The 18,181-nt window shown below is 45.6% G+C and overlaps 2 long non-coding RNA genes across 2 annotated transcripts in view; both read right to left on the bottom strand.

Annotated features, from left to right (window-relative positions):
- The window catches only part of 1700047F07Rik, a 54,685-nt gene that overhangs the window by 21,941 nt on the left and 14,563 nt on the right, over nucleotides 1-18,181 (bottom strand). The window contains exons 2-3 of the long non-coding RNA XR_867984.2: nucleotides 16,446-16,721; nucleotides 7,006-7,127 (exon numbers count right to left, since the gene is read on the bottom strand). This is a non-coding gene — a long non-coding RNA (RIKEN cDNA 1700047F07 gene). The remainder of the gene's footprint in view (nucleotides 1-7,005; nucleotides 7,128-16,445; nucleotides 16,722-18,181) is intronic.
- Nucleotides 13,302-15,927, bottom strand: LOC115486425. Its single transcript, XR_867986.3, has 2 exons — nucleotides 15,068-15,927; nucleotides 13,302-13,865 (listed from the first exon to the last, which is right to left on the bottom strand). It is a non-coding gene; the product is annotated as an uncharacterized LOC115486425 (long non-coding RNA).

The following is an 18,181-nucleotide window of genomic DNA, read 5'->3' as shown; positions in this document are numbered from 1 at the left end:
GCCCGCAGAAACAGAACGAGAGGGCTTAAGAGCACATTTTGGGCAAGGTCAATGGCTCCCAAATCAAACCCAAGTAGGCACGTGACAAGGGACGAGGGTACAGGTAGGAATACAGAAGCAGAGACTAGAAATGACAGCATTGGACGGAGGTAAGACTTCCACGCAGCGTGAAGTGGAAACTTCTAGTTTCTTTGGAAAGTTAATTATGTCAAGTGATGTTTTGCTGGGGCACAGAGGTGAAAGGATGTTTGGATATAGCAAGCACGTGAAAGGACCTGGGATGAAGGAGTATAAATATGACCCCACAGACAGTGGGATGAGCACTGAGCATTAGTTTGGTTTGCTCTCTCTCACTATTATTCTTCGCTAATGATAAGCATGTATTGGTTTGCCTAACATAGCGTTGTTGAGCTCAACTTGTGGTAATGCAGCCATTGAGAAAATTGCCAAAGAACTGCTTGTGAGGCTCCTGAGGCAGCTTGCTGCTTCTGTGGCCTCACCTCAGGCCAGTGGGTGAGCTTTGCAGTTTCTTCAAGATTAAACTACAGCTGCTGGTTCATGGGTGGTGTCTGCCTGCCAATAGGACTGGACTGTAGCTGCTGGTTCATATGTGGAATCTGCCTGCCTAGAGGACTGGTCTGCAGCTGCTGAGTTGTATTTGGTGTTTTCTACAGGACTGAACTGCTGAGAAAGAAGATTGAGTCACCTCCAAAGAGCTATTGCTGAACAGGTCCACTTCCCCCATATTCTAGTAACTTTTCTCTTTCACTACCTCTGTTGGGTGGTGGGCTAGAGGAGTGGTTGAACCCTTATTAAAAGTAGGTTGCAGAAAAAGAATGTATGCTTACACAGTGTCCAGCACTCTGCAGGGACCAGACTGGCTTCTATCCAAGTCCCTACAGCAAAGCTTGACTCTTCTTAGCTGTGTGACCTCAGGAATGATGCCCAGATTCTCTGTGGTTCTGTTTCTAATTTATAGGTTTACTGTGGGGACTTGAGTTGACTGAGGCGCTTGGCATATCTGTGTTAGTGCTGTGGTGTCTTAGAGCACACTGGGATCTCATCCACACGAGCTGGTCTTGGTGGGAGACAAAGCGGGGCAGGGGCTGGGGGGTGGGGGGCAGGTTGTGATTTAAAGGCAAGGAGTAAGACCTGGGCTGAGCCCAGAGATGACTACAGATCTGCTCATCAGGAAGGGTTGCCTGGGCCAAGCCTGGGGCCTCCAGACCCCTGTGCTGACTGATTTACCATAACTCACTACCTCACCTACTTGAATTCTACTCCCCATATAAATTCTTTCTTTCTTGCATTCACCAAAGGCTCACTGTTGTGTGAGACTTGGTCTACATGGAACCAGCCTTTGATCCTCTTGTCAAACTTCACTGTCCCTACAGACCAAAGGAAGAAGAAAAGCTAAGGTCTACCACAAGACAGATGAATGCCAGAGCTGCCCACAAGATTACCTTCAAGGGGCCATGTCTCTCAACCCTCTCAACCAGAAGCATGGGGCAGAAACCTTGGAGGGGGGGCGGGCAAGACCAGAAGATGCAAGGTACCTTTGAACTGGGAGGTGGGGGGGCAGGGAGACCAGAGGCAGGGGAAGTGAGCAAAGAGTTACCCAGAAACTTTAGTCTTAACCCTTTTCACCATTTTCTGCCAAGTGCCTGCCTCCTTGCAGCCAGGGTGTGTTTATCAGCTTGCTGCAAATTACATGGTAAACACTCATCACCCTGGTTGAGGCAGTTACTGAGTCTCTTTGTTAGATTAATAAGATTACAAGATCTGGGCAGACTTTCAAGTGTTTATCTTCTTGGATGGGGCGAGGGCGGGGGTGGGGGCGGGGGCGGGAGGAGCAGCAACAAGGCTCCCCTGGATTCCTGGTGTTGGATCTCTCTTCTGTTCAGAGTCCTGCTAAAAGGATAAAGGTTCCTGATCTTGGCCACAGAAAAATTCTAGTCATGAGCCCATAACCGGGCTTCTTAATCGAATGATTATGGTTATACCCAGGAGGCTTTCTCAACCTTGGTTTCAAGTTGACTGGTCACAGGTTGTGATAGCTTGGTTTCCCCACTTTTGCAATGACTGTCTTCCTGCATGATTCCACAACACGTGGCCAGACTGTTCTTTGGCTTGTATTTAGAATAATTGGCTTGTATCTAGAATAATTTCATTAAGGCCTACCGAATGACATTCTTCAACACGGATCACACACATCCTGTTGACTCATTACCTTATGTTTTGAGTAGTCCAACTCCCCAGCAAATACAAGCCACGTCTGCCTTGGCCTGGAAGGAGAACATAGCCCCAGGTGTCACCGAACTGGCTCCTACTTGCAAATATTTACAAAGTCCCATTCTCCTTCCAAACCTCTTCCTCTCTCTTCTTGGTGGTGGCTATGCATAGCGTGAATTCGTGACTGCATCTTGAAGGCTCTGCAGCCAGCTGAGTGTAGTGACTTCTAGGAGTCTCCAAACACTGTGTGAAGGAAGCGTCTTCCCTCCATACCAGGCTGCTCCCTGATACCATGGCTAGCTGCAGTCTCTCCAGATCAGAGCCAGTGGTCAGGAGGGAACATGTCAGAGCAGGGTACCATCCTAGACCCTTAATACAGCTCATGTTGTAGGATCCCCAACTAGAAATTATTTTGTTCTACTTCATAATTTTGCTATGGTTGTAAATTTTAACGTAAATATCTGATATGCCAGAGATATCTGATACATGACCTCAAAGGGGTCAAGACCCACAGGTTGAGAACCTCTGCTCTAGGATTAAGGTATTTGGTTTTGTCTGAGTGGTTTTAAATGGGCGGGGGTGGGCACTTCAGAGCCTTTGAGATCAGTGCAGGAAGATGCTGGAGGCAAGTTGACTGGTCACAGGTTGTGATAGCTATCTGGTCAAGCCATAGGTGACCGAGCATGAGTCATGGAATAGAAATCTTAATGGGCGAGACAGACACACAAACAGTTGAGACTCTTCCCCATACGCCCCTCCCCCATCCCCTATTTTTAGGTCAAAGAAATTTCTCAACTGAAAGACTTGCCCAGCCGTTGGCAGCTCAAGCCACCAGACCTTCTTTTTCACTCTCTCCTCTGCCTTCAGGGCTTCTTCACCCCCACCTACCCACCCATCTGGGCCACTTCTGTTCAGCTTCCAAAGCTTTGCCAACATCCAAGCAGTTCACCATGGCTGCTGGTACGAGAGAGTGCGCGACTCTACCTGTGCACACCTGGGTGTCTGGTGTACACTTCCACTGGAGCTATGTATGCACTGGCCTCTTCTGGGAGACACTGAACGATAGCTAGGGATAGTTTCATTTTTGTGTTCCTATGCCCAAGGCAATACCCATCGCATGGTGAGCAGGAAGCCAAGCTAACGAATGCATGCATGAATGAATGCATAAATGAGCACACGCACAAAGCAGTGAATGCATGAATGAGCATGTGAACAAGTGTCCCCGGGAAGATTCCCTTTCCCTCTTTTCCAGCCACCAGGGCGATGACAGCCTTACACTTGTTAGCTTTGCTTTCAGACCGTGTGCACTGTCCCGAGAATGCTTTTAAATGAAACTTCAGTTTTGGAAAATTAATGAGCATCTCATTTGGCAAGGTGGCAAGTTTGAAACACCCGACATGAGCAAAAAATATTTGAGTGTAAGGGAAAGGTAAGGTTAGGGAGAGGCGTGTGATCTGGGGCTACAGATTACAGTGGTTGGTCTCTGGAGCATAATTGCAGACACAAATAATCCCAAATCTGGGAGGCCAGAGGTCCTGTCACAAGTGACCTTGGAATGCATTTGTATTGCATCTCCTCTCCTGAAAGGAGGCAACTGGGAGAAGCTTTGGAATCGGCAAGGAACACCGGGAAAGAGACAATGTTATTATTCTGCCTCAATGATAAAATGTTGCCTTGAGAATTCAGTGCTAGCTTCGCCTGTTCTCCCGAAGAAAGAATATTCTAATATGACGTGCCTTCCTTCCCCTTACTAAGGACTGCATTAATTAGGGAATACTTTCTGAAGTGTAAAATGAAGTCTCTGAGTAAGCACAATTCTTTGCAGAAAGTAGGAAGCCCACAAGTCAGGCAGCCCTACCCTCAGATGTGAAGCCATCTGTGATTTCAGAACAAGCGGTTTTGCTAGCTGGAGGTGGTACGCTGTTGTGAAATGCTAAATTAAATACCACGACACGTTATTATGGCTTCAAAAAGTAGTTACAGGCTTCAATAAGCACACTTTTATCACAAGAACACACAACCTAAAGCCAAAATAGTTCAGTTTAGCATGCCAAAAATCTGCTCACCCCATACATTGTTAGACAGAGCAGTGGGAGAAGGCACCCGGAATTTGCTACCATTTCTCTCCATGGTAGCCAACATCTCCTATCTTCTTTGGCAGGGAGGCCATTTTTCTAGGCTGTATTTTGCACACAGAAATCTGCATACAGTGATTTGCATACCAAAACCACATTTGTAAAAAGAAACTGTTTGCAGGGAAGCCAGAGGGATAGGGTTGCCACCGTTGGCTTCTCTGTACAGTGCCCCCAGGTGGCTTGCCTTTCATTCTCCTCTGTGCTGAACCCCCCCGCCCCCCCACAAAGTGTTACGCACTTTATGAGGCATTAAAAATTAAAGCAAATGTATTCTGTGTATTTCCACAAACCACTCTAACAATAACAATCAGGCAGAATCATCCTTGCCAACAAACAGCCCATCCATTGTTCATTAAAAGGCTTGTAGTGGTAACTCTAAGACCCACAATACACCCAGATTTTATTGTATATCATTTTAAATATAATCTGTCTTCAGGGCAGGTGCTGTGATACCGGCTTTTATATAGGGGGAAACTGAGGCAAGCCAGATGTAGCAAGGCCAGGTTTGGAAACCTACTCCTTCGTCCCCTCCCACCTTCACCCTCTTTCTCTATGTTACACACTGTTGTGCCCCAACCCCACTTTGGCTGACCCAATCAGTCTGAGGTGCGGTTCCATGTTGGGAGAAGGGTACCACTTTGGTTTCCCACCTTTTTTTTTTTTTTTTTTTTTTTTTTTTTTTTCTGACCAGACCCGGGGCGCATGACCACACCTAAAGCTCAGTGAAGGTGTCTCATAAATTAATCCAGGGGCACACTGAGGTGAATCCAGGGGCAAGTGGCTTGTGATGATGATAACGGTGTCAAGAGAGCAGGATGGGTGGCTGCACAAAGGCCACACATGGTCATTGAGATGCAGCAGAAGTCTGAGGCTCAGTGCGCATGCGCCTCAGTACCAGACCAGCTGCGCTCTCAGAGACATAGCTCGTTGGTGTGGGCTTAATTATAATGCTACTTAAAGAGACCTTATCAGAAGCAAGTCAGATACTCTGTGCACTTACGTAAAGAAAAGTCAGTAGTAGTTTTTTTAAATTGGTTTATCTGATGAGCATTTTAGATTTTTCCAGTTTACAGCATTTGAAAGAAATTAGCCATTTCTGCAAAGAAGATAAAGGACAGATGGAAAAGGCTGCAAAAGCTTGCAAAACACAGGATTATAAACGTTTGCTTTCTTTAAAGTTGTCCCTTTGTTTTTATGTTTTTCTCCCTTAATCTCCATTTCCAAGCACAAAACTAAACTAACCTTTAGTCATATTCATGTTTAATCAGACCAGCATTGTCTGCGGGCTAGCAGCTCTGAGACCTTCCAATATACTAGCTGCTGTTAGAGACTGGTCTTCCTGATGCTTTCAGTAATAAGCTCCATTTGATGGAGATCACAACAGCTCAGTCCTTTGGCAAGTTCCAGCCTGGACACATTAAGGGGCTGTGAAGGGCTCTCGAAGCAGCCTCATCAGGAGAAGTTTGGCCTTGTCATTACAGCCTGACCATAGCTAACCTCCTGAGCCTCAGTTCCCTCACTTGTCAAATAAGGCGAATGCCCAGCTGACGCTGCCTGCCCGATGACCACGTCTGTCTTGTTCCTCGTTAGGGATGGTGATAAGCAGAATTCCGGTTTTGATCAGGTCAGCAGATGAGTGTCACACAGAGCTAGGGAGTGATCCCTATCTGTGGTGGTGATGTTACAGGGAGTCATGTGACTGAACCATGGCCAGTGAACATGAAGGGAAAAGCTTCCGAGAGACATGTTCCCCTCTGGTAAGAGAGACACACAGGCAGAACGCTCCCGAGCCTTTGTCCCCTGGCTTCTGATGGAATAATTGCGATATGATAGTGCGTGATCTCCATCTTAAAGACGACATGAGAGGACATTGTCACACTAAAGATGACAAGGCAGAAGGACCAAAGTGCCTTGGCCTCAGGAAGCAACCTACCTACCTAACTCCTCCTCTTCCGTGTCTACTTGTCTCCAGATCCCTTAACAAAGAGATCTCTAGCAATTAAGAGCTTTGTGGTTTAATCTGCTGTGCAATGGGTTTTATACTGCTCATATATAGTCCTAATTTAGATGGACACCAACCTCACATGATGGCTAGACTGTATGAAGGAACTGATTATAATGATGTCTGGCATAGTAAGGAGCTGTGGTAAATATCATTGACCAAACTTGTCAAGCATAGGCAGTGACTTAAAAGGAGATTTCAAAATACAACATGGGTAACCAGCTTTATGTTCTTAGTGGAGAGGAGACACTGATGGAGAGACCATGTAGCCATTGCTTTCTTCCTGGGAAGAATTGCAGGCAAGTCACAAGATGCCAGAGATGAAAACCTTGTGGTCCTCTGCCAGGCTTCCACCCACCCCTCATCACACAACCACCCTCAGCAGCCCCCCTCACAGGCTGACCATCTCCTGTGTCTACCAGCCCACCAAGGTTCAGAGTGCTGCCACCCAAAAATTAAGAAGTTAGGAATGCCTTTGGGAGACATTTCTCACTGAAACTACCCTAGTAGATTCTCAATAAATCGTCTTAGTGTGGACCGAACTTTTTGACTCCACTTCATTTTAGTGAAGAGATCAGGGGCAAACCAGCCTGGGCGTCAAACACATGAGCACACTCAATGCCTTATGGCGCTTACCTCTAGGGGCAGCCCACATGTTGCTGAAAGAAAGCCTTCTTTCTCCATGGCTGCAGGTCTATAAGGTGAACGGTAGCCTCGGGGCTTTCCCAGTCTCTGAGTTAGTAACCGTATTTATGTGTCTGTTATTAAAAAGGAAGTAATACAAATTAATCAGGAAATGTAATAATAAATGAAGAGAACTTCTGGCTACCTTGTAGCCAACTAAACAAAACCACCAATTCCTAACACTTAGGCTAACTCAGATTTTATTGTATGCTAGCTACGGACCTGCTTTGTTTAAATCCACTGGCCCCTCTTTCTGTCTTTACAATAAAGGGCAAAATTAGCAGATGCCTAAATCCATACTGTGAAGTGATTCTCCAAAACTGATGATCTCTGCATAGTAGAGACCATGATATCATTCCTTCCTCAGAGGCAGTTTCCAGCCCTTACCGCACAGTGGATTTTAATACTGATTTGTATGGCATTTAGCATTCTCTGTCGGAGTCAGCAGTTTGCTCTGTGCAGCTGTGGTCTTAACTTGATTGAGGAAGACAGAGGTAGGAGTTGCAGAAGACTTTAGTGTACCCACAACAGTCTGCATCGCCGATTCCGGAACACGTTCCTCCTCCCACCCCAAGAAACCCTGTACCTACGCTGCCACCCCCTGTCCCTCCCTCCCTCCCTCCCTCCCACCATTCCTGCTTCTTCAACAATGCACTGTCTATTTGTATGGCTTTCCCTGATCAGGAAACTTCCCATAAATGGAATCATGCAATATGCACTGAGTCCTGCAGAATGATTTCAACATTCACCATGAGGTATCACGTGTCTTATTTCATTATATTTTTAAAAATAATGCTTTTGTTTCTTTAACATTCTACTGTTTAAGTTTGTGGCATTGTTAACCCATTTGTTGGTGGGTATGTCAGTAGCCTCTTCTTTGGGGCTACTGTGAGCAAAATGTCTTGAGAGTTTTTCTTTCTTTCTTTCTTTCTTTCTTTCTTTCTTTTTTTTTTAAGATTTATTTTATGTATATGAGTACACTGTCACTATCTTCAGACACACCAGAAGAGGGCATCAGATCTCATTACAGATGATTTTGAGTCACCATGTGGTTGCTGGGAATTGAACTCAGGACCCCTGGAAGGGCAGTCAGTACTCTTGTTTGTTTGTTTGTTTCGAGACAGGGTTTCTCTGTATAGTCCTGGCTATCCTGGAACTCACTTTGTAGACCAGGCTGGCCTCGAACTCGGAAATCCACCTGCCTCTGCCTCCCAAGTGCTGGGATTAAAGGCGTGCGCCACCACGCCCAGCTTGCAGTCAGTACTCTTAATCACTGAGCCAGCCCCATCTTGTGATGTTTTTAAGCTGGTCATTTAAGAGTGTACAAGGAAGTGACGCAATATATTTATTCACAATGTCCTTTACTACAATCTTGTAGTTTTATCTTAGTCAGTGTTCTATTTCTGTGAGCAGACACCATGACCAAGGCAACTCTGATAAAGGACAACATTTAATTGGGGCTGGCTTACAATTCCAAGGGTTAGTCCATTGTCATCATGGTGAGGACCATGGCACCACACAGGCAGACATGGTGCTGGAGAAGTAGCTGAGAGGTCTACACCCAGATCCACAGGCCGCAGGAAGAGAGTGACAGTGAGCCTGGCTTGAGCTTTTGAAACTCAAAACCTTACCACCAGTGACTTACTTCCTCTAACAAGGCCACACCTCCTAGTCTCTTCTAATCACATGAAATAGTTATATAATGTATAGCTGGGCCTGGTAATGCAGGCCTATAATTTAAGTTACTTGGGAGACTAGGTCAGGAAGATCACAAGTTCAAACCCTGCCTGTGCAGTTTAGGGAACACCATTTCAAAACAGGAAGTAGAAGAGGGCTTGGATGTGACTTTGTGGTAGAGAATCCAGTGCCAAGTTCCCAGATATGGGAAAAACTGACCATTTGGCCTTTAGCATCTGGCTTCTCTTTTCTACATGATGTTTCTGAGGACCATTCATGTTAGTGTCAGTACATGATTCCTTCTTATGACTATTGTGCTGCGTGTCTATATTATACTTTGTTCATACACTGATGGACAGGCAGCCTGATGATGGACAGGCAGCCTGATGATGGCTAGGTGGCCTGATGGACAAGTGGGCTGATAATGGACAGGTGGCCTAATGAACAGGTGGTCTGATGATGTATAGGCAGCCTGGTGATGGGCAGGTGGCCTGGTGATGGACAGGTGGCCTGATGATGGACAGGTGTCCTGATGAGGGACAGGCAGCCTGATGGACAGGTGGCCTGATGGTGAACAGGCAGTCTAATGGACAGGTGGCCTGATGATGGATAGGCGGCCTGATGATGGACAGGTGGCATGATGGAAAGGCATCTGATGGACAGGCAGCTTGGTCCTGCCTTTTCACTTCCCATAGCATCCTAACATCCCTACTGTCATTCTCCTTCAGTATCACCTATCACCTAGACTGCAGTAATGGTAAATGACTTCTTTTATATTACATCCTTTCCACTGTGTTCTCCTCACAGCAATTTTTCATTTGTTTTGTTTTGCCTTTGGCCAGGGTCTCACTCTGCAGCCCAGTCAGGTCAGAAGTACACTGTGTGCCTGGGGTATCCTTAACTGCTCTGTCTCCCTTCCTCAGCCTCTTGAGTGCTGGGCTCACAGCATGTGTCCCCATGCTTGGCTCTCCCCTCTTAACAACTTGAAGGTTATTCCGTGTTTATGGCTCTACATGGATTTTTCTATTCATTCTAGGAATATCCTGAGTAGTCTCAGTCCTAGCTATGAACACCAACACCTAGGTGACTCCTCCTGAGTACATTTCCCATCATCCTTTCAGCAGTGGACTGGCTCCAGCCACAGTGAGCTGCCCTGGCTCCTCAGGACCCTTGGGCTGCTCTCTCTCCCTTTAAGGCACGTATATGAGCTGTGACCACTGCCGTGCTGCCCTCTCTGACAGTCGCCTGCCTGTTTTCCTTTCTCTATTCATAAGCATCATGTGGGTCTACAATTTTTTATTAAGATTTATTTATTTATTTTATTTGTATGAGTACACTGTAGCTGTCTACAGACACAGCAGCAGAGGGCATCAGATCCCATTACAGATGGTTGTGAGCCACCATGTGGTTGCTGGGAATTGAACTCAGGACCTCTGGAAGAGCAGTCAGTGGTCTTAATCACTGAACCAGGTTCTACAACTTTATAACACTATATTTCCTTGCAGCATATTGCAGAATTAAGGCCATGTATTATGTGCCTCACAAACCCCTTCAGCCTAGCCAATGCTTGGCTCCTGCACACTAGTCAGTGGTATTGTAGGTAGGGCATGGGCAGAATTACCAAAATGTTCCTAGAAATTTAAGGTCATAAGAGTTCTTAAAATATTCTAACCAAAGCAGACACATACACACACACCTCTATTCACACTGTTACTGACTTCTCTTGCACCCATCCCCCATTACCCATATCATAGGATTCAGGAAAAATAAGAATCTACTAAATGGTATTACAGTTTGTATATCCCTTGTACAGTTCTTTGTCAATATGTAAAATAGAACTGATCTTTTAGTCCACACAAAACAAGCATGCTGTAGTCTAATGGTAGCATGCAAATGTGATGATCTGGCTGTGGTGATTATTCTTGGCTTTGAAGAAAGCTCCAAAGAGACGCTTTCCAAAGAGCCTCTTGTGCAGCAAGAAGAAATACTCACAACATGAATACTTTGATCCTTCTCACTCTGTACCATGTGGTATTAGAATATAAATATGGCCTTTGTTTTTGAGGCTTTACCTCCTCCCTTGATGCACTTCTCAAAGGACAGATCAGGGCACACGATTACAGCTTTCTATCATGAAATTAATTTTTTGTACTTGAGAAAGAGACTTTAATCGCCACCTGGGGGAAAGATAAATAGTCTAAGCCAGCTTCCCTAGCTGGAGGAACCAACGCTCGGAAGAGGAAAAAAAGAATATGACAGTATAAAGTCTCTTGTTGAAACTGTACACACATGTAAATGCACACCCATACACACACAGAGGCATATATATATATATATATATATATATACACACACACATACACACACAGGAATAAATGCGTATGTGTGCACATACACGTACAGACACAGATACACACACATACATACATGTACTAAAAGCACTATGTTTATATAGTCCCTTCAAGTTAGGCCTCAGGTACCAATCAGGCATGGAAATAAATATTACACTAACTAGTTTGCAGTTGATTATTTTGTGGTGTGTATGTGTGTGTGCTGGGAATAGAAACTAGGGCTTTATACATGCTAGCCAGACACTCTACTTCTTTTTTTTTTCTTTTTCTTTTTTCTTTATTCTCTGACACTCCACTTCTAAGTCACCTCCCCACCCTCTTTCTGCCTTTCACTTTGGGGCAGGATCTCATTCAGATTCCAGGCTGGCCTGCAATTCCCTCTGCAGCCCCGGCAGCATTTTAACTTAAGGGTGTTCCTGTCTCTGCTCCTGACTAGTCCAGGCTCATCAGTCTGACCACTTGCAAGCAGTTACTCTGCAGGTTTTCTGAAGTTAGAACATCTTCCAACAGGTACAAGGTAACAGAAGGTCCACATTGTATTCAACCAGAAATAATTTTGAGACTGGTGTCTTATTTTCATTTCATGTGATAAATACTCTGACAAAAATTTAGGAGAGAAAGGGTTTGTCTCTATGTTCAGCTTACTTTCATTCACATACATATATCTATCCCAGGACCCCACGTAATTACCATTATTAAGACATTCTGATGGTCATACTCAGTGTAGGCGGTCCCTCCTTGGGAATCTCCTCTCAGGTGATGCTAGACTGTGTTACATTGTCAATTAAAACCAACCATCACAGGTGGGCAGTGGTGGCACATGCCTTTAATCTCAGCACTAGGGAGGCAGACCAAACCTCAACACGGCATAGTCTAGTCTGCCACATAGGCAAGGTAAAACATTGAATGTTAGCTTAAATCATTGAATGGAAGCTTAAATCATGCCCAAGGAGCGATTCTTAATAGTCTGAGCTCATGCTGTCTTTAAACCGGGTGTTCTCTTTGTTGTCAGCTCTCCAGAACATTATTTCAACAGCCATTTGCAAATCACCAACTCAAACCAACGAACTAGAACTTCATAAACTGAGTCTGAAAACCCCTGCCCCAATCCAGTAAGCCATCTTGTTGGTCACATTCATGACAGCCAGAACCACACCATGAAACTTGCCTTCGATGATAAGCCTTCACACAGACACAATGCTCACAACGACAATGATTATTGTTACCTAAAGACATTCATGAGCCGGGCAGTGGTGGCACACACCTTTAATCCCAGCACTTGGGAGGCAGAGGCAGGAGGATTTCTGAGTTTGAGGCCAGCCTGGTCTACAAAGTGAATTCCAGGACAGCCATGGCTACACAGAGAAACCATGTCTTGGAAAAAAAAAAAAAAAAGAACAATCATGAAACCCCACAGACCAATACAAGTGATCCCCAGTGTCTGACAGTTCAAAGATTTTGGAGCTATGTCTCAAATTATCTTACCAGTAGAGAAGTCCTTAAATAATAATTATTGACCAAAAAGACTTCATGCAAACACTTTATCAGGCAACTGTGGACAGAATGTATACTGTGCTCTTGCAAAGCTGAATGTGTGTGATTAATCCTCATTAAATTTATTGTTTCTTACTGAGAACTTCTGAACAAACTTGCTCACTAACTCCCAAAAGAGTACTCCAGAAGGCCAGGCAATGGTGGCAGACACCTTTAATCCCAGCATTTAGGAGGCAGAGGTATGTCTCTGAGTTCAAGGCCAGCCTGGTCTACAGAGAAAGAGTTCCAAGACAGCCAGGATTACACGAGAAATTCTGTCTCAAAACAATGACAATCCCCAAAAGCCAGAGAGAGAGAGAGAGAGAGAGAGAGAGAGAGAGAACACTAGAGAGAGAGCACTGCTATGCCTTCACAACAGACCTTGAGCCTCCTTACCACACACAGCAGAAGCAGTATCTTCCAGGAAGCATTCCCTGTCACCCACAGGCGCTGGCCTTTCCTCCCAGGTTCTTTGTTGTCCAAACAGCACAGTTCTCTGAGTGGAGATCCAGCATGGCCACCTTATGCACGCTGGCACGCAGGTTGCCAGATGAGCTACATCCCTAGCCCACATCAGTTAACTTCTTTTAGCCATGAGTTCACTATTGAAAAGTTAAAACACTAACACAAAATTTGTATTCTAAAACCAACTATCATGACAGCCATGTAACAATGCAGCAGATACTATAAAGGTATCAGGTTGGAATTTATTTCTTATTCACATTTCCAAATATCTCTAATTCATAGACCTGCTGATTTTATGATTTTCTCAACCAGAGCTGTGAAGGATACAAAGATTTGCAAGTACTTCTCAACAACACATCTTATCTCAACCAGAGATCTCTGAAACACCTACCGAATTAATAGTACTCACTACATGAAAAGTAAGTTTCTGTCCCAAGTCACCCAAACCATTCTTTAATATTTAACAAAAAAAAAAGTTGAAAATTTTATTTAAGTTGTCAGGGTGGTATGTCTGCCTTCTTTGGATGTCGGACTGTTGAAAGCTGAGTTACACAAAAGGAGTCTTTGGAGAGCAGAGGCGTTACATATTCATTCCCAGAGACCGAACGCCCTTCATCTCCGTTTGGCTTTACAGATTGATCCAATTTCTGTGCTTCCCGGAGAGCACTGGGTTCTAATCAGCAACGTTGGGAAGAGCTCGACTAAAGGAAGATGAGAGACTGCAGACGTCCTCACGCCTCTGAAGCGGCCAGTGAAGCGCGCTGGCCTATCCATCGGTGCGAAGGACTGAGAGACAGGAACAAGAAACGCTAGATAAGTCCTTCATCCGCTGGACAGGCACAGCTTCCCAGTGGACCCTGGGCCAGAGTGTCACGTTGTTCCTGTCCCGTGTGGCTGCGATGACCTCCACACCTCACTTGTAGGAGCTGCAATCCCCCTTGGGTAAGAGGTGGGAGGAGAGGCTAAATTTCTCAAGACTGCTTTCCTTCCAAGGCTCCCACCCCTCCCTTTTTATGATCGTGTTAAAGGTTCATCCTGCTCCCTTTTAAGCTAGTAGGTTAAAGCCACTACGCCAGCTTCCCAAATATGACTCAGGCCCCAAAATGAAACATTTCCAACTCTCTTAGCCAGCCGAAAAGAAGCCAGTATTTATTTCCTTATTTTTACATTTCTGGAGACTTCATATGTGAATACTGTACATACACAATTTCTACCCCACTTTCTCCACTCCTTCTCCCTGTGTCCCCCATACTCCCTCTCAAAGAGTAGATGCAACTAAGACAGCAAGCACATTAAGATTTGGGGCACTGATAGACAATCCTCCACTTAATGAAAATCCAGAGCTGTATGGCAGCAGGAGCCCACACATTCATTCCTGCTTCTGCTTCATTGGAAATCTGGGCACGAGCAATGGCAGGGTGAGGCAGGTTGGAACACATACACACTAACTGAGTTGATGGGTCCCTGCAGGGCTGTTGGGGTGCCATTCCAGATGATAAGGGCCCTTCTACAGGTCCACCAGGGAGAAGTGACCAGGTATAGGGCAGAGAGAATGGGCACAGGCAGAAACAGCCCCATCTAGGCCAGTCCTGCCCTTGTCGATGCAAGGCATGTCTTGAAGACCCTGTGAAAGCCGAATGAAGTCTAGAGGCACAGTGTTCACCTGCAGTCAGTCCAAATCAACCATCTTACCCAGGCCTGTCCCTGCTATGCCCTTGGCTCTGCCACTGTGTTAGCATACACAGTGCCTTCAGGGGGAAGCCCTGAACTAATCCTTACTAAACAGCCAGTATGGATGGGGTGGGACCCTGCAGTGAGGGCATCAGGCAAACCAAAGTATCAATGGCCAGCAGGCGTTCTGCGTTTTCCCTTAGGACTGCCCCCTACCTGCCAGGCCAGCCTTTGTCCCTTCACAAGCCTGGTGATGGCTGGAACCTCTCCCACCCTTGTCCTTCTTTGGCCAATGTTAGCTGGGTCTTAGATCTCACCATGGGCAGTGGGTAGGGTTTTCTGTACCCAAAGAGGCTTGTGTCCAGCGGGTTGCCTAATCCTCTGTAAAGATGCTAATAAAATAAACCAACAAATACAGACAGGAGTAGACGCAGGAGTAGGCGAGCATGTAGAGGAGGAAGTGAATGACTGGGTGGAGAGACTCCATGCACTGTTCTGTTCCCAGGAGGCCTCTCTGCAGGCTTCACTCAACTCTTCTCCCTAGAGGAATGGCCATCTCTATAGCAACAGAGTTCTATCAACAGAAGGGTCGGGGAGAGCTGGGAACAAGGCCCTGGTGGCCCATCCCTGTGTTTTCAGCTTTCTAAGAACTCTCATGTGTAGGGTAGGTTAGGAAACACAGAGGCACTCCCTCTGTTGGGATGGGTGGGAGCACTAATTATTGTCACCCACTGGGTATGTCTCACTGTCTGGCATTCCTGGCATGGTTTTGGAGCACACTGAAGTCAAAAGCCTTCCTTTCCTCAAGCTCAAGTCTCACAAGAGCTTGGGACTCCAGAGGAGACCAATACCACAGGCAATTCATCCCTTCATTCACCGAGAGCCCAGACCCGTGCAAGGGACCAGGCGCATTTCTGTTTACTTCCTGACAAGGATCCTGGACGTTGGAAGTCAGGGAGGGCCTCAGCAGAGCTGGGCAAGCACTCTACGGCTGAGCTGTATCCTCAGCCCTAAACAAGAAGGGGTCCCCCGAAAGTTAATATTAGAGTAGCATAGCAATTTGAATAATAGTAGTGTTCTACATAAACAAGAGTGGGTAGCCAGTTCTGTTTGATGAATCAATGCACTTCTGAAGAGTGACAGAGATGAAGGTAAGGAAGAAGGTAACACAGGTTGAGGGAGAAGTACGTTCATGGCCTGTTGATTATTGAGGAATCATTCAAGGAGATACAAACTAGAACTTCAAATGTGGGAGGACTTAATGTCTTCTTCAGGACTTTGATTTTTTTTTTTAATTTTTTTTAATCCTGCTGGTGAACACACCAATCTGTTTCAGGATCACCTGGACTGTTTATTAAAAATCCCAGGTCACTGCCACATGTGGTGGCGCACACCTTTAATCCCAGCACTCAGGAGCCAGAGGCAATTGGATTTCTGAGTTTGAGGCCAGCCTGGTCTACATAGCAAGTTCCAGGTAAGCCAGGACTACATAGTGAGTCTCAAAAGCTAAAAATTAAATAAAATATCCCAGGTCATACTCCAAACTTCTGGCTGAGAATTTCTTGGTGGCAGGTCTGAGATTTTAGCACTCTTCTTGGTGGATCCCTCATTAAACTTCAAAGTTTGGAAACTGAAGTATATGGCGGTGAGGGGTGGAGGAATCTTTAAAGGTTCTGGGAGGAGCTAAGTACTTACCAAGAGATGCACTAACTGCGAAAGGTGGCATGGCTTATGTGCGAGGTGCTGTTCCAATGTTGACAAGCAATAAGATGAATCATTGGGGGCAGGCATGCTTTGTCACCTCAGCTACACGGCGTGCCTGCGTGCTTTGTCATCTCAGCCATGTGGTGTGCTTGCGTGCTACGTCATCGCAGTCACGTGGCATGCTTGTGCCCACGTCATCACAGTCTTCTGACCCACTAACATGCTGGGTTCGCCTCTATTTTCAGCTGTTTCCTGAGGTGGCGTGATCTGTAATAAAATGGAAGTTCATTTGGCTCATGATTCTGGAAGCCAGGAAGTTGACGAGCCTGGTTCTTCCATCTAACAAGGCCCTCCCTGCTTGCTGTGTCCTCATAGAAGACAAAAGCAGGCGAGGTGGAGAGAGCAGATTTACTGTTAAAGTGTTTAGCATAGGACACGAACGAACCCATCCCTACAGTCCCAGCGTTAACCTGTCACAACCTGTTACAGTGTCCTGTGTTCTTCTTAGTGATAAGAATTGATACGCTAAGCAGACCTTTCCTTCCACAAAGCCAGACTATTTTTTTTCCCCACAGACAGGATTTCTCTATGTGGCTTTGCTGTTCTGGAACTCACTCTGTAGGTCAGGCTGGCCTTGAACTCAGAGATCCACCTGCTTCTGTTTCCCGAGTGCTGGGATTAAAGGTGTGAGCTACCAAGCTTGGCCAATGCAACCTTTGATGTAAAGGGGAGAGAGAAAATGTATTTGTTCACTCACTCAGTAGATTTTCATTAATACAGTGAACTCAAGCAATGATTCAATCCTCCATTGTGAAGGCCTATGCTACCCAAAATTAAATATGGAGACACATGAAAGATTTTGAAATTAATCAATTTAAGTTCTTAAGGGGGAGTCGACTCTGTGCATTGAAACTGGGGATCTATTTCTATTTACATTTCTTTTTATAGTTTTTAAAATTAAATTTGCTTGTTTTATATGCACATATATGTGTGCATGCATGCATGTACAGACAGAGACAGAGAGAGGCAGAGACAGAGAGGTTCCTGGGTTCATGGGCCATGGTGCACAGGAGTGGATTGTCTCCTACTGTGTAGGTTTCAGGGATCGATCACAGGTCATCGATTCTTGGCAGCCAATGCATCTACTTGCTGAGCCATCGTCTCTGGATGGTTTGAGACTGTAAGTATGCTGCATACTTTGTTCCAGTACTGGCATATTAGTTATGTTTCTCATTTTGTGGACAGAATACCTGACAGAAACAACTTAAGGGACAAAGGAGTTGTTGTTGTTGTACTTTTGGTTTAAGGAGGGTGCTACCCAGGATAACAGCAGGCCTGTCAGCAGGGCATGAAGTGGCTGGTCACACTGCATCTATACTCAGGAAGTAGAGAGAGAGAGATGAAGGCTGGTGGTTATGGTTATTTTAGTTCTTGCTTTGTTTTACATGTATTGCCAGTGTGTCTGTGCACCACATGCATGCAGTACCCATTGAGGCCAGAAGAGGGCAGCAATCCTCTAAACTGGAGTTCCAGGACCTCTGGAAGAACCATCTCTCCAGCCATGTGGTGCTTAGTTTCAATTGTCAACTTAACAGTCTAGACTCACTTGGGAAGAGAGCTTCAGTGAGGGACTGTCTAGATCAGGTTGGCCTCTGGGTATATATCCGTGGGGGTTGTCTTGATGTTGGGTCTGAGAGTCACTCCACAAACCACGCGAAGACTGATCT

The sequence above is a fragment of the Mus musculus genome, chromosome 4 (assembly GCF_000001635.26).
Source record: "Mus musculus strain C57BL/6J chromosome 4, GRCm38.p6 C57BL/6J".
Classification (NCBI taxonomy): domain Eukaryota; kingdom Metazoa; phylum Chordata; class Mammalia; order Rodentia; family Muridae; genus Mus; species Mus musculus.
The sequence above is the reverse complement of the archived record's forward strand: the minus strand, read 5'-3'. Positions and strand labels throughout refer to the sequence as shown.